A 17,245-nucleotide genomic window follows, 5' to 3' on the forward strand; every position below is an offset into this window, starting at 1 on the left:
AGTGTTTTACTGCTTGAGAAGCACTGTACTCCCCCAATCTGTGGATCATTTTCCTTTGAATAAAGGACATCAAACTCATTATTGTTTTATTTTTGTCATTTGATATTGGGACAACCATTTAGCCTCTCCAGATTCTAGTTTCCTTGCCTGTAGCATGGACATGAGAATTCTTTGGTCCACGAATTCACAGGGTATTGTCAACATTAAATAAGATACTATGTGTAGGACCTGACAAGTTGTAAATGCTAATGAATGGTTACATCTTATGAGCTCATTTGTACTGTAAGTTCCTAAATCTTCAGGTACAAATAAAATACGATGAAATAAATATGTATTTTTACATGTGAGCATTTTCATTTGACGCGATTGAAGCAATTCTTGGGGAGTTCGTGACCTTGATCTATTTATTTATTGTATATGAAGAGACATGTGGCAGGGGCCCTTCACGTAACTCCCTCCCACGGCTGTCCCCGTCAGTGGTTACGAGTCTTAAATGGGTGGCACTGGGGTTCACCGTGAAGTACCAAGATCATTCCATCACACCTTCTGAAGTTACTTTCACCAACAAAGGCTGGCTTTGGGATTTTCCCTATAAAAGCTAATTCTCATCTTCCTTAGAATTCTTAAATAGCTCAGCAGGTATTTGTGATCTGGTATAAACAAGGAAACCATTTGCTTCGGAAGAAATAAATTTCCTTTAAGTGCGTACACCTTCACAAAACCCAGCCATTGCTCTCAGCACTTTTTCCCAGCATTTTGGGGGCCCATCTACCTCGTCAAATGCTACACAAAAGACTTTTTTTTCTGGAAACAACTTCCAGCAAGGGATTAGCACCAGTTCTGAGATTCCATTTGTCTTGTTTACATTCCTTGTGCAATTTCAGAACACTGTGTTCCCTTTCTTGTAATTGCACAACAAAGGCCCTGCCACACAGCACTGGAGACTCGTCCCACTCAGCGCCAGGATTTCCTTCGGGCTGGTATTCTTTGCAGACGGCTCTGGGACCTCCAGGTGGGCTGGCTCAGGGAAGAGAACATGGGCTTCAGAGACAGTCCGATAAACCTGGGCTCAAGGTCTCTGGCTGCATTTCGTGATGAACTTGATTAATCTGACTCTGGGGCTTTTTTTTTTTTTTTTCTTCTGTAAAATGGAAACAGTAAAATTGCAGTCTTTGTGGGATCACTGTGAAGATGGACTAAGACAAGACGTGTAGATCCTTCAGCACAGTGCCGGACAATCTTAAGTACTCCAATAAATGAAGTCATTATTTTAATTACGGTGCTCAGGGACTGTGCAGCGTTCTTTTCTTCATTGTGATCTCCAACTCCTAAAGGCTCTGCCTTTGCTTAAAAGTCTCCCAACAAACACGCACAAATGTTCCACCAGAGGAGGTGCTAAGTGATAGGAGTCTTGGCTTTCGTAGCTGTTTTTTAGAATATTCCATGGCTTGGCCAAAAAGGCTGTCTTGGTCACTCTTTGAATCAGTGTTGCTCTCGTAACATCTCTAGAGACAGAGGGACACCCGACTGTTGATGGTGAAGAAGCGGGTATGTGAAGGGAAGAGACGTGGGCCCTGTTATGATGATGACAGGAACACAGTGACCTGAAACAGCTGCTGTGTCTCTCACCCTTTGCGTGGTTGAAGAGGAGAGGGTGTGGCCGCCGATCATAGGCTATTGAATCCATTGTCATCAAACTTCCTGTATGTGGGGGTTACTCTATCAGGATGAAGACCCCAGGCTGGCCCCGAGCAGTCTGAGAGGCCTTCTGTGGGTGAGTCTTACAAGGGAAGGATGAACGGGTGGGTGTTTGCCTTATGTGTGCTAAGCATTTGCTCTTGGCAGCTGGTGCTAAGCACCTCATGGTGTGTTCATGGTACTCATCACATAGCATGGTGGAAGGGGAGCTCATTTTAGAGTCACGCAGTTTTAGACTTGCATCTCAGCTCACTCACTCATTTACTTTGAACAACCTACTTAACCTTGCTGAGCCACCTCGTTTTAAAACAAAACCAGTAATGCCACTTTCCAGAGTAGTTGTTACTGGTATAGATAAAAAGCTTGTACTATACAGTGCCCAGTAAAATAAGATCACAATAAATGGTGCTTTGCATGGCCATTACTTAAAAATAATCTAGATCTATATAGAAGGAGGGTGATGGGTCCACAGAGCAGGCCAATTTATTATGCAAATGAGCAGGTTTTTACACGGGCCTGTTTGTCCTGGGCATTGTGTCATTAGTGGCTGCTTGCAGAAGAATGAGGGCAGCTAGAATTTATTACTAGGTGGGATCCTGGCTGGGGCCTAGTCCTAGTCCCAAGATAGCAAAGCTTTCTTGACGCTTGGTGCTGGCTTCCCAAAGTTGGCCTGTAGGCACCAAACATGCCAATGTGTCCATCTGTCATTGAGGGTGGAAGGAACACTCTCCTTTTTCATAAAGTCCTCACACATATGGGAGAACCCCTTGGGTGGATGAAACCTGGAAACCTGAAGGGCCATAGCACCTCTGTGCTATGAGTGCGAGCTGGGCCAACACAACCTCGCCCATTTGTGCCACGTTGTCACGGGAAGGAACATCTCCCAGCTTCATATCACTGCTCCAAACTAAATACAGTGCCGGCCAAGACAGCAAAGCATGGATCTCGTGGGATTGGGCTTGGTCTGATCATCTATGGCACTACCCCAGAGGCATGGGGACAGATAGCATCCATAGTGGAAATGAGATGGTTGGCAGAAGTGTTGGCTGTTCACCAAAGAACTGTGCTCCCTTCTGTGTTGCTGGGAACCGGATGTTCAGCCAGGGATAACATTGCCCAGGAACACTTACATCTTATTTGGGCCATGTGACGAGTTCTGGCCATTAGAATGTGGCCAAAAGGGATGTAACCACTTCCAGATTTGGCCTCTAGAAACTTGATTCTTTGTCTCCAAATCCTGTAGGTCGGTTGGATGTCCGTGTTGTGGGTAGCACTGTGGTCCATGCGCTGAGGACTCCCATGCATTTGCTCTTCCAGCTGGGGTCTCTACGGGACTGTGCAGAGTGGAGTCTTACGTCAATTGGACACCACATGAGGGGGAAATAAATTACATAAGTAAAATTTTATATTTTATATAAATTAATACTACAGTTTTGCCACTGAATTTTGGGGGTTTGTGTGTCATAGCAGTCAGCACCATCTTAACTAATTCAAGATGATTTATGGGTTGTTTTTTTTTTTTTTGTAAGATTTGTCTATTTGAGAGAGAGAGAGCATGTGGGCAGGTGCAGAAGGAGAGGGAGAGAGAGTCTTAAACAGACTCCGCACTAGGCATGGAGCCCGATGCAAGGCTCGATTTCACGACCCTGAGATTCAACTAAGAGTCGGACACTTAATTGACTATGCCACCCAGGCGCCCCCATAAGATGATTTGTAATGTCAGCACAGGTATGCTGGAGATTTGTCCATTTAGTGATCAGATAATTGAGGGTGTTGGGTAGGTGATTACACTAAGAAACACGTATGTACCTTAAACCAATACTCAGTTTGTGTTTACAACTTTTAGGATAAGAAGGAAGCCTGATATTTAAAATGTAAGTCTGGAGCCTTGAATGTTGAGTAGATTTATAATGCATAATAAACCACAGCTAATAGGGCAGGAAACATCCATTTAGTACAAATTTCAAAAAATTCTTTCTTGGAATTTCTTTATCCAAACGAACAGTTCTGGAGTTTCATGCTAAGTAATTACTGCTTGATTGATTAATTTAATTGGGGAATAACATCTGAGAACTTTAGAGTCCTGTCTTGACCTGTGCAGAATTATTCAGTTGTCTTAAGCAAAGAAAAAATAATAGTCCAAATAATAATTTCTTGGATTCCTAAATGTCTTAACAAAATCGATCGACAACTACTTAACTGTCAAGACAACATTACAAAGCTTACTGACTTTTGTTTTTCTTTTCAACCTTTCCCGGTAAAAGGACAGGGTCCCCTGTGAGGACAGCTCACTTTCACTTCAGTAACTTTGCTGGGGATTATTCTTCTCTCCTTTATGGGCCTGTCACAGAGACTCCCTGGACTGGGAAGTTTGCCCAGTTCCTAACAGCCACATAGGGCAAAACTCACCGGAAGTGTGCACTTCCCTTTTCTTCCCAGCAACAATTACTTCGTCCAATCCCCAGGAAGTCCTGTGCACTGTCAGCTGTGTGGGTGTGTGTGTGTGTGTGTGTGTGTGTGTGTGTTTGTGTCACCCACAATGTGACATAAAAAAGACATATATAAAAAGCAAAAGAAAGGACTTTTCTCGAGACTGCCTAGAAATTCCTAACCTGTCTGAGATGCTTCCTTTGCTGCTTTCTCCCCACAGGACCACTCCTGCATAAGCTGGGTGATGGTCTTCCCTAGAGCAGGGAGGCAGTTCACCCCAGGGGGATGATGGGGAGGGATTTGTGCTTATTTTCAGCAGACTGTAGGCACCCACATTTTACTCACTTTTCTCTTTTAGAAAAGTGATATACTCTCCCCAAATATTTTTTCTTGCTTTAAGTAAAATAAGTGTCTTAGAATTGATTCGCATCATGTTTTTCTCTCACCCTGTACTGTGTCTGAGACTCTGGAGAAGCCTCTGACTGTCCTCTAATGTTCCTGCGTGTTAGTCGACCAGATAGCATAATGGCTGTAAGGAATGACTCTGATTCAGGAATACTCCCAAACAGTAAGTTCAGTGAAAATACATATACAGCTCATACTGGGTACTCCAGTTACTGTTGCTACAGAAGAACTTACCCCCAAAGTTTAGTGGCTTAAAACAATGTTCTTATTATGCTCATGGATCCTGGGGCTTTGGAATTGAGACAGCAGGAATGACTGCTCCATAACATCTGGGGCCTAGACAGTTGGGGGTGACATGAAATTGGGGGACAAAATCATCTAAAGACTGCTCCACTCACATATCCGGTGTCTGATTTGGGGGCATTCGAGGATGAGCACTGTTGACTGAGCATCCATCCAGGGCCTCTCCATGTGGTGTGGTTTCCACACAGCATGGTGGCCTCAGGGTAGTTGGACATCTAACCTGGAAGCTCAGGACTCAAAGTATAAGTGCTTCAGCAGCAAGACAAAAGCTCAGGGAATGGCCTTTGTGACCTGGAAGTCATGTGGCATCATTTCCACTGCATCCCGTTGGTTGCAATCAAGCCACAACCTTGCCCAGATTCAAAGGAAAGAGAATTAGACTCTACATCTTGACAGGTTAGTGGCAAGGGTCTGGAAGTGCCTGCATAGAAGATGTTGTGATCTTTTCATGTTTGGAAAATACCATCAGCCACAGTGGAATCTGCTTTTAGAGGTTGTGTGGGGATTTGTGTTGCAGAATTTGAAGCCACACCTGGTCAGTGCTCTGCATTTTGTAAACAAAGTGCTCTGGGGGTCCAGGAAGGGAAGAATCTTGACTTATTGAGATGAGTCTGGTTGCCTTTTCGCTAAGCCTGGAAAGACATGGCAGACAAGAGGGGACAGGCAGCACTTTTAAATATAGGGAGGTGGGACGTACAGGGAATTGTGACCATATCATGCGACTACGGTATTGGAGAGGGGTTCAGGGGCAGGTGGAGACAAACTTGAAATGTCGATGGAACCCAGATTCATTTGAGCATTTGGCTGACAAAGCAAAAGACCAGGGAAGTTGCTTCTATCAGCTCCTCCTGCCCTCCCCCTCCCTCCAAGAGTCTCTACATCTTAACATTTTACTTGTATCACTTTAAATAAAATGTGCACTCCTTTGCTCTTTGGATATATTTAGGCATAAACATACTTAGATATCTTTTGGGTTCTCATTTTTATACCATTACATCTTTGCACACTTTATCTTGGCCCCTTCCTACCGCTTCAGTTTTCCCCAAGACCTTACTCACAATGTGAAGAGAATGGACCCACTTTGGCTCTCTGATTCCCTGGTCGTCTGCTCCTTTAATTGCAGCTCTCTCCTTGCTCTGTAAAACTGCACTTGATCTTGTATTGCACTTATTTCTATTTTTAGTTTAGTTTTATGTGTTATTCATGTTTTTAAAAAGGATGCTGACCAGTCATCTTGAACACTTTGCAAGGCAAATTTATTGAAAATTGGGGCAATCGTTAATTATCTTTGTGTCCTACCTAGCAAGATGGTAAGATGCCATTGTTGGCTCAACACAACCCATACCTGGAAGTACACCTGGGTGTTATTCAAGAGTCAGGAATCCAGAGTCAGGATGGAAAGTTAATTTAAAAATACCCTCTTGGGATGCCTGGGTGGCTCCGTCAGTTGAGCATCTGCCTTCGGCTCAGGTCATGATCCCACAGTCCCGGGACCAAGCCCCACATCGGGCTCCGTGCTCGGCAGGGAGTCTGCTTCTCCCTCTCCCTCTGCCCCTGCTCTCTCTCTCTCTCTCCCTCTCTCTCGTTCTCTCTCACACACACACACACACGCTCTCTCTCTCTCTAATAAATAAATAAAATCTTTAAAAAAATAAAAATACTCTCTGACTATCTGAACTGGGCAACTGCTGTGGGGAATAAAAAGACAAAACAGCAGTCTCCTCAATAAAGTATGAACACACAGAAGGGTAAATAACAGAGCGGTAACAGAATAATACGGGCCCCTGTAAAATGTCCACATCCTAGTCCTTGGGAACTATGAGTATGTTTCTTTACGTGACAAAAGGGACTTTACAGAGATGACTAAATCAAAGCTCTGAGATGGGAAGTTATCCTGGATTATCTAGTTGGGCTCAATGTAATCACATGAGTCCTTTAAGTGAAAGAGGGAGGAAAGAAAGTCAGTTATGCAATATGAGAATGACTTGACTGGCCAATGTTGGCTATGAACCAAGAAATGAAAACAGGCTCAAGCAGATGGAAAAGGCCGAAAGGGAACAGAGCTCTGCATAACCTTGATTTTAGTTCAGTAAGACCTGTTTTGGACTTCTCATCTTCAGACCATGAGAGAAGATATTTGTGTTGTTTTAAGACACTACGTTTGTGGTAATTCGTTACAGCAGCAATAGAAAACTAGTACAAACAGCAAAGTTAAATGATAGAAGAATCTAGAAAATGGTGTCATGGGTCAATAGCCACACGTTTGCAAATATTGGGGTTTCTACTGTAATGCCATATATAGATTCTCCTCTCCCCCGAAAACCCCTTACTTCTGCAAAATCAAGCATGAAAAATAACTGGGCTTATAAGAAAAGCGTGGTTGGGGCAGATCTTCGAAGCTTATGGAATTTATAACCAGAGCACTAATAAAAACGATAACAGTGCTAATAAAAATATTAGTACAGTTCATCTCCACTGGGATGGCATCTACATCAGTCAGTCTATCCCAGGCTCGTGCTTTCTCCTTGAGAATGGAATGTTCATAGGGCAGTTGTTTCTGATAGTGACCTGCTTCATTAAAATGAACAGTACAATCTTGAGATAGCTTTGTTGGTCAATCATTTCTTTTTCTTTTTTTTTTAAGATTTTATTCATTTATTTGAAAGAGAGAGAGTGAGTGAGAGAGAGCGCCTGAGCAGGGGGCGGGGGAGAAGCAGACTCCCTGCTGAGCAGGGAGCCCGATGAGGGGCTAGATCCCAGGACCCTGGGATCTCGACCTGAGCCTAAGGCAGTAGCTTAACCAACTGAGCCACCCAGGCGCCCCCGATCATTTCTTTTTAGGCACTGGGGGAAATGTCTTTGCAAATCCTTCATCTTCACTTCAACTTCCCCAGACATATTGGAAAGTCCAATTCTAGAAGTTATGAAACCAGCTCCTACCTGCACCAGTGGAAGATACTTCTGCAGGATATTCAGATTTTCTTTTCCTCAAGTTTTCATTTAGAGCTAAAACTTTCTATTTAACCCTGAAACCCTTGCTGATCATCGCTTCCAAATGTTGATCTCCTTGGAAAAATTGAGGAAAAGCAGACCTGTGTAATGGGTAGAAGCAATGAGTGCCAGGAGTTCAAATAAGGGTGGCAGTGGTGGGAAAGGCCTCCTGCTGGAGGTGGTCTGGAGCAGAGCCTTGAGCATGAGTAAGATAATGGAGAATTAACTTCCAGGTGGAGTGAAGAAAAATGGTGGCACCAGCCAACATGGCATGTCCCTGGTGAGCTATATTTGGCTCCGGTACCACTGGTTGGTGCAGTCACGATGGCCAGAGCCAGCAGACTTCCCATTCCCGTGGCTGCTGCTCATGGTATCAGAGTGCAGGCACCAAGGAGCTCGCCCCAAGGAGCCAGTGCCACCCCTGTGCTCATCCTTACATATACAGCAGATGCCTCCCATACCCTTCAAGCTGCCTCGCCCCTGTAATTCCCCCTTCAAATCAGCCTCCTGTGATTTTGTGACACTGGAACTCTTGGAGGAGATAAAAATACAGAACAGCGGGTTCTGGACATGCATGCTTTCCCAACTTTTCCGGCCAAGGTCCTTCAAACGATTTCAAATGCCTCTGCCTATCACAGGGATCTTGAAAGAAAAAGCCTCACCAGCAAAGCCACTGTAGGATGGGGTGGTGGCCTTCAAACACGTACCCCACTGACAGATATGAGGACCTCCTGTGTATTAATGCATACGATGAATCTCTACCCATGTCTGTTCCTCATCCTCCGTGACCTGTGGGGTCAATTCCCACACCCCCACCTCCTCCCCCTGCCCACACCCCTCTCGGTGCCTCTTTTCCCCCTTCACCCTTCAAATTCATGCTCTAAATTGGAAGATGGCACTCATGCTGGGAAAGAGCTGGAAGTGCCCCAGATGCAGCTGTGGAGCTCCCCGTGTGGCCATTGGGTCCCTCCTCAGGGTGCACCCTGGAAGACCTTGGCGTTGGTTGTGCTCCTGTCCTTGCCAGCGGCTACACCGGTCCTGTTGGCGCCCCTGGACTCAGGCTTGGCCTCGGCCTTTGTTCCGAAAGAGCGTGCTTTTATCACAGCTTTTTCAGAATCTCTCCTGCCTGTTTGCCTGCTGTTCACTCAGAAGTAACTGGGTGATCCCTTGATATCTGGGCTGCAGAACGTGCCGGGTCAGAGGAGAAATAAATCCTTAAGAGCATTCAAAGGAGAGCCACCAGGACGATTGAGGAACCTGGAAAAGAAGGCAGGGCAGTGGGGGACTTGTAAATGTGATTCTTCCCCAGAGGATGGGAATCCCCTTTCTTCTGCACAACCAGCGAGAGAGAGTCAACGTTCACTGAACTTTTGCTAAGAGGGAAGCCCTGCAGGGAGGGGGGGCATGAAGGAAATGGAAGCTGGCGCTTGCTCTGTCCTGATCACAAGATTCAGAAAGAGACCTGTGAGATAGGCATATGCAACTTCTTCACTCACCGATTCAAGCAGTAACGATGAGAAATGAGATACACGAAATGGATTAGTAAGGGCCGGGAAGGCACAGATTGAAGGTGTAAGTGAACTGGATTTAAATTACACAGTAAGGAGCTCTACCAAGGGCATTTATCAGTCCTTCTTTGGAAGGCTTTAAGAAGAGGGTCGGCTAAACTAGGTTTATTTTTATTTTTTTTTTAAAGATTTTATTTATTTATTAGAGAGAGAGAATGAGAGATAGAGAGCATGAGAGGGAAGAGGGTCAGAGGGAGAAGCAGACTCCCCGCCGAGCAGGGAGCCCGATGTGGGACTCGATCCCGGGACTCCAGGATCATGACCTGAGCCGAAGGCAGTTGCTTAACCAACTGAGCCACCCAGGCGCCCTAAACTAGGTTTAGATGGGGACTTGTTGCAAGCAAGAGGAGGGAAGAGTCACGGGGGGTGCAGCGCCCTCAGCCCTGCCTGCCTGAGAAGCAGCGCCTGCAGGTGTAAATACTTGCCTGCCAGTTTGTTCAGCAAATCATCGTCCCGCCGCACCCACCTGCTTCCAAGGGAGCCGATGTTAAGCTGGCATGGTGAGAATGATACTGGTCTTGGTGTTCTAAATGAGGGGCACGAAGTACAGCGGACCTTGGCCTTCAATTACCATCACAGGGAAATGATCTCCATAATCTACGGAACTCCCCTCATCCCACTGGTTTAGCAAAACTGTCAGGTGTTTTTTTTGTTGTTATTGTTTTGGTTTGTTTTTTAACACGTACCATATTCCAGGACAATGATCTAGAGAAGTGTGGGGAGTTGGCATTAGCACAGTACAGTATGGAGGGGGGATGGCGGGGCACTGGAGGGAAAAAGCAAAGGCCTTGCATGTTTTTAAAAACTGCTGCCAAAAGATAAGGCTGTTTGTTCAACTTCTAACACTGATCAGGCGAGGACTCTGCCAAACCAGGATAGAAAGAACTTTGGTCAGCAAATAAATACACGATTCACATTAGCCAGGCAGGGAGAAGGGTTGCTATGGGTCTGCATCTGTGAATAGTCATAGAGCAATAACTTGAAGGCCTATCTGGGGCTAGGTGTCGGATTTAATTCCGTTGGTATGGAGGGGTGATTTGGAGTCTACATTCAGAAAAATAATTTATCTAATGAAGCACCAGGCTACAAACACAGGTTTCTTAATAGACCCAGATGGTCAATGGATTAAAATGATGACTTCCCACATCCTAGGTGCCAGATGGCTCTCCCATTGGCCTCACACTGACCTCTGGGTAACAGAGCCTTGCCATCAGGGAGCAGGCTTTGGGGAGGCGTTGAGGCCAATTGAGGTATTATAAAAGGAGACAGTTATCTCTGTGAGTCCTGGCTATTACCAGGAAGTGATCTAAAACATGAAAATAGATATGCATATCAGAAGTTGGAACAGTTTACTGAAGGGCAGTTTGGAGAAGTTCATTGACTTTAAGGTATTAAAACCCACTTCCTCTTGGTGTGGAGACATTGAAATCTCCTCCTTGCTGCTGTGGGCTCTGGGTGTGAAGAGACCACATGTGGGACCTCTATCAGGTGGGCAGTTTCCATAGGGGAAGACTTACCCGGGGTAATTTTGTAGAAGAGCAGAGACTTTGACAAAAGCTTCTCTGAGTCAGTGACAAGCCGTTGCATCTATCATTGGAGAGTCTAGGAGGCAAGTTCCAAAATCCTCCTTAAGTGGTACTTGAGGAGATGCAAGGACATGTCAGAAAGCCTGGGTGGGGAATTTACCCCGAAGCAGATGGACGTGGCTGCCACATGGGGGAGATTGGACGTAGGACTTGAATCCAGCCATGGTCAGGGTTTTCTCAGCAAAGGGCCTCCCCGCTGGCTCTGCTGGGGCAGCCCTCCCAGGGAGGTCCCAGCTCAGAGGAGCAGGTCTGAGGTGTCTGAACATCCATGCGACTATCAATGACTTTGGATAAATCTCAGCGTGGGACACCATGAGACTTCGGATTAAGAATTCAATGTTGGCCAAATGCTGACGTGTGAATTGTATTTTTAAGCTGTGACATCCTTCCTGTATGTTGTGGCCAATGCATAAGCTGGGGGAAGGACAGTTGGTGTCTCTCTACCAGAGACATTTCCCCAGATTTCTGGGCAGATTCTTGAGTCGACAGAAATCTGACAGTGCTGAGAAGCAATGTAGCCCCTCCAAGCACAGGCTCTTGTGCCCAGAGACCGAGTAGCAAGCACATCCATTCATCCATCCGTTCCTATTTGGAGCTGAAGACTCTCGAACAGTGGGGAGGTCATTTCTGCCTCAGCATCTGCTGTTCCACAGCTGAAAGAGGAAGTAAAATTGAAGGCAGGAAGGCAGCATTTTGAAAATACTATGGACTTCACGGAGAGTTAACCAAGCAATCTGTCTCTAAAACCTCCTAAGAAATTGTTGCTGGCGATATATTGTTCTCCGATTCTCGGGATGGTCTCTGCCTTGTAGCCGCTGTGACATGGAAGAACCCCAGCGCCCTAAGTGGTAGTCTGCGCACCTGCTGGAAATGTGGTGGGTGGCAAAGACCAGAAGCAGCACCGAACTCCTGGCCCAGAGGAAATCCCTGGTTCGATGCTTCCCTGGGAATGGTTTTTCATCAAAATGGTGTTTCAAACATTTTTCTCTAAATAATATTCACCAAGAGTGGGAAACTGGGCTAAAGGATCTTGTTCTCTGTCCTCAGATCATCTCGTGTTCCTGCCCTCTCCTCTCTATTTCTGAGCTCTGTTTGGCTTAACTGTGTCGAGCCTTCGGCCTCTGAGCTCATGTGCGGAACTAGGTTAGGAGGGCAAAGTGTTGGGTTAGAAGGAATTTTTTTTGCCGGTGATTTCCCAGGCACAAGATTTCCTTTTTCTCCTTCTTGTTCTTCTTCAGAGGGGAGCAGGGTATGTGGGGTGAGGATGTGCCGGGCTGCCTAGGCAGGAAATACTGTCCCATGACACCAAATTTAAAAGAAAGAGATTTTAGAAAATGGTAACGTATTTTGGATTACTTCTTTCATTTTGTTCCATGCCACTGACTTCTTCAGGCTTTGCGGTCGTCCAAAATGTTGCTTGCAAATCCCAAAGTGAGCCCACGAAGCTGACGTTAGTGGCTATGCTTTTCCTAAAATGCTGAGGATTTTTTTTTTTTTTTTTAAGGTTAATGTGTTTTTTCAGTTGGTCAGAAGATATTTCGAGACCATCCCCTGGGTGCATGGTGATGTAATGGGTCTTTAGGGATAGCAATTAAAGAGCAGGCCCCAGGCCCTGCCCAGCTGTATTTACAACCTTTTGCAAAGAGAGGACCCAGGGTGGAATGAAAGGCCTCACCCCAGGGCTGGTGGATTGGGATGTAGGCAGCCGACATGGAAGAGAAGGGGCCCACCGTGGGTTCCCGAAAAAAATAAAAGGACGTGGCTCCGGCTGGTCTGCACCTCGGAGAGCCACAGGCAGGGAAGGGGAGACATGAGGAGTAGGGGATCAGTGACGAATGCACGGCCTTTCCAGCCTGGGCTCTCCCCCTCTCCTCTCTGTTGCTACACGCTTCTGTCCAGTCCAGTCATCCAGCTCCTGTGCAATTCCGCACAGCACTCTCTCAAAATGGAGAGGCTGTTGTCGTGGAAACAATATGGCTTTGGAGGAAGTAAGACTTGGGTTCGAGTCCTCTGTCTGTGCGCAGTTACAATGTTAGGCTCTATGTTCCTTCCCTGTAAAATGGGCGCACCGAGACCTACCACTCAGGGTACTGAGGAAGACTAAAGTAGATCACGTGTGTCAAACACGGCGCGGTGCCTGGCACGGGACAGATGCTCAGTGGAGGTTTGTCCCTTGGCCCCCTTGGGGCAGCCACTCACAGGGATCTGTTCTCACTCATGTGTGGGTGGAATGGATAGGCCATTGAGTCTGGCTATGTCGCTTTCCAGACGTGCGGTGCCCCCAGCTTCCTTCTTCCTAGAGAGGAGATGATGTCATCGCGTCGTCATCAGGATTGAAAAGGGAAAGCTATACAGCTGGCTGCCATCTTTAAACCTCTTTTGAATATGCCATCCCCGCACCCCGAGCCCCCCCTGCCCCCCACATGCAGCTGTACCCTGTCATTGCCTTCGCGGGAGCCCCATCGGGTGCCTCAGCCAGGTATGGAAGCTGCTTTGAGGTTCCAGGGGACTGTCACTTCCAAAACAGGCCTTGCTTCACTTTCCATTTTTACAACTGCCTTCACTGTTGAGCGTGACCTGATTTTACCTGAGAAGCCAGTTCCGGATAGAGTTTCCCCTGTGCCCTGATCAAGCCTCATCTGTCAAGAGCGGCTCTGCCCTATCACACTTGTCCCACCCCTGCCCCTCTCCAGAGCTTGTCTTGCCGACTGAAGCATGGTTCGAGACCATGAAGGAAAACTCAGGCTCAAGAACCCTAAGAGAAAATCCGAGAACAGTCTAAAGAACTCAGTGCTCAGGTGTCAAGGGGAAATGACCTTGTTTCATAAAGGGCAGTTACTGCTAGTTTACTAGCCTCACTGTGGATCTAGTAGACTTCACATGCGTAGGGGAAGAAGAACAATTTCCCTCTATCCTTCTGAGTTCTTAGCTGAGACCTCTGTAATCAAAGACAGATTAACAAGAGAAAAACGGATTTTTATTAACATGTCTACCTCTTGTATATGTGGGAGATGCCCAGGAACAAACGAGTAACTCAAAGAAGTGACTTAGAATTCAGGTTTAAAAGCCATCTTTTTTTTAAAGATTTTATTTATTTATTCGAGAGAGAGAACGAGTGGGGGAAGGGGCAGAGGGAGAAGCAGACTCCCTGTGGAGGAGGGAGCCCTACTCGGAACTCAATCCCAGGACCCTGGGATCATGACCTGAGTGGAAGGCAGATACCCAACTGACTGAGCCACTCAGGTGACCTGTTTTAAAAGCCATCTTAATGGAGAAAGGGGAAGGAAATGTAGGCCTCTCAGGAGAGAGGAAATGATTTTTAGGAAAGACAAATGGGCCCTTGAAAGAACAGATGGGAGGTATGATAGTTTGTGACAAAGTTTGTCCGGCTGTGGGATTGACTTCTAGGCCCCCTGTCTGTGACAAGAGTCAGTTCTCCCTGGTTGATGATGCTCCTGGGAGGAGATTTACGACAACTGAGTTCCTTTTGGAAGATCTGTCTTTAGGTAGATGAGGGGAGTTCAGAGAAAGCCTTTCCCTACATTTGCCTACACAGCTCAAAATAGTCAATACACCAAAGCAGCATATTTGGGGCTGACATGCCTAAACTCCTAAAGTCCTATTTTGGGGTGGCGTATTCTATTATCCTTCATGTGCAGTCACTGATTAAAGATTATAGACACTTCTGAGGAGAAAACCAGGAGCACCGTTTGGGCCCATTGAAGGGAAAATAAGGAATCTGCTATCCCTTTGCAGAAGCTGCTCCACACGACTTTAATGAGACACTTTCAAATGGATACGAGTCAGGAGAATAGAAAGATTTCACTGGTATTTTGCACAGTGGAGTGTGAAATGCCAAGTTTTACTTTACTTTACTTACATATCCCTGGCCAAAACCCAAGGAGGAAAGGAGTAAATGGCCGTGAGGCAGAGGGGTTTGATTAGCAGATGCTTAAATGTGGCATGATAGTGTTCTACAAAAGTTTTGAGACATTCAACATATGTTCTCTTTGCTTCAGACAGAGCCGACTAGAAAACATCTGGGGGGCACACAGCAGTGCTACGTGAAACATCTGTGTATAAATCATACACGGTGCTGCTTGCTATTTGTTGGCTCTCAGCTCTGTTCCCACCCTGCCTGTCCTTCCTTCTCTGGAGGGGCTGGAAGCCTGGGAACTACACATCCCCAGCCAGCTGGCTTCCACTTAGGTTCTACCCATTGGGAGGCACTGGTGGGAGACGGCAAGGTAGGTGGAGGGAGAAGCCCATTTTTCCCCTACTTCTGCTGAAGGCTTGGGCGGAGGCAGCGGCAGCAGCAGGTGAATGTGGGTTCGCTCTCAGGTGGTGGAATTTCAATAGCATTGGGGGCAGAGGGTGCTCCTGCTGCACAGCATTCCCAAACTCTGGCTCTGGCGCAGGGACGGGCAACCATGGGTGGGAGTTCAGCCCCCTTCCAGCTTCCTGAAAGACGGTCCAAGGAGAGTAGTGGAGCCGCGGGTATACCAGCAGTCTCAGCCACAGAGCGGTTGTGGATTCTGGATCATGCCATTTTTCCCCTGTACTCAGTCTGCCTTAGGATGGTAGTAGCTTCCTGCTGTTACTAACCTCTGAATGATCTCAGCTTCCTTTTTTCCTCCTCCAGCCCTTCACATTTTGTTAGCTCTCCTCTATTTAAAATTCCTATAGTAGTTTCTTCTGACTGGACACTGACCAATACATACACATATAAACTAAACCCAAAAATTGAAGGCAAATTGGGGCACCTGGGTGGCTCAGATGGTTAAGCGTCTGCCTTTGGCTCAGGTCATGATCTCAGGGTCCTGGGATCAAGCCCTGCATGGGGCTCCCTGCTCATCGGGGAGTCTGCTTCTCCCTCTTGTTCTCTCTCTCTCTACGTTCTCTCTCAAATAAATAAAATCTTTAAAAAAAAAAAATGAAGGCAAATCAAAGTAAAATTTCAATGTGTTTAATCCCCTGCTCCACTTGAATTTTGGAGTTTACACAAATGAAGGGATAAGCAAGATTTTACCCTGAAAATACAACAACAAAACTCAGTTCTTCGTCAGATGTCCTGCAGCCTCCACCAAGGAAAAGAAGTTAGCACAACAAGTATTTTAAAACAAGAAATTTTCCTTGAGGGAGGCCTGTCTATAATCTCAGTCTTCAATGACATTAATAATAGGTATGCTTTCACCAAGTGTTTTTTAGATGTGAGGCCCGTCAAATATGTTATTTTATTTAATTATCACAATAACTCTAGATTTTAGAAATTTAACTCATAATGAGGAAAATTAAATATTTTTAATGGCACTGGTTGATTGTTTAGTGGCTACATATCCCTCTCTAGGATGCAGACTCTTCACCATGTGACCTAGCCATTCCTGCCATGCAGCAGCCTAGTTTATTTCTTCACTCCCCAGAATTTGTGATGCCTCTTGCGACCTACTCGGCCTAGAGAATGTACCAGAAGAGACATGCATGTGAGTTCCAGAGCCCAGGCTCAAGAGGTCTGGCAGGCTCTGCCTTCATTCATTTGGACCACTGTCCTGTAATGTCTATAAATGCAGCATGTCTGGCCCTGATGGAGGATGCAAGGCCATGTGAGGAAGGAACAAGATGCACCAGCTTACGGCCAGTACCCACTTTCTGCATGGGAGTGTGGCCATCTTGGCCCTTCCAACAAGTTGCCTTTCACTGAAGGCAGCTGCCTGAGCAAGCCAGGTGCAACTAGATGAGGAAGCAGCCAGCTAACCCACAGACTTATGAGAGATAAGAAGTCATTGTTTTCTTAGCCACTAAACCTATAGGCAGCAACATATAACTGATAAAGTGCCCTTTGTTGTTTTTTGCACCAAGCATCCATCCTGCCTTCATTTGCTGATAGCATCCCAAATCCCTTTTGTTGTACTTGCCAATAGGATGCTTGTCCCTCCCCTGGTCAAGGGGCAGGCATGTGGCTTGGACTGGCCCACTTGGATGCTCTGTCTCTGGAATTTGATTCGTGACCAGAGGGAGGAAAATTCTGGGTGTAACTATTGAGACCTGGTTTCTGCTATCAAGATGCTTTGGAGATGCTGGTTCTTATCCATTCCACATTTTAGCCTGAATCAGTTTCTGATGCTTGTGACCAAGTACCCCAAACTGATATACTGTGACAAATTAAGACGCTAGCTCTAAGTCACACTGCTGTGAGTAGCAGCACTACAACTTGAACCCACATCTGTCCCATCTACCTTCCACTTATCCATGTTGTCTCTCCAATTC

At 46.2% G+C, this 17,245-nt stretch overlaps 1 long non-coding RNA gene across 1 annotated transcript in view; it reads left to right on the forward strand.

Annotated features, from left to right (window-relative positions):
- The first annotated feature begins 439 nt into the window (after window positions 1-439).
- Window positions 440-17,245, forward strand: part of LOC113924891 — a 35,301-nt gene continuing 18,495 nt past the window's right edge. Inside the window, exon 1 of the long non-coding RNA XR_003520841.2 lies at window positions 440-1,774. This is a non-coding gene — a long non-coding RNA (uncharacterized LOC113924891). The remainder of the gene's footprint in view (window positions 1,775-17,245) is intronic.

Source organism: Zalophus californianus, chromosome 2 (genome assembly GCF_009762305.2).
Source record: "Zalophus californianus isolate mZalCal1 chromosome 2, mZalCal1.pri.v2, whole genome shotgun sequence".
Lineage (NCBI taxonomy): Eukaryota > Metazoa > Chordata > Mammalia > Carnivora > Otariidae > Zalophus > Zalophus californianus.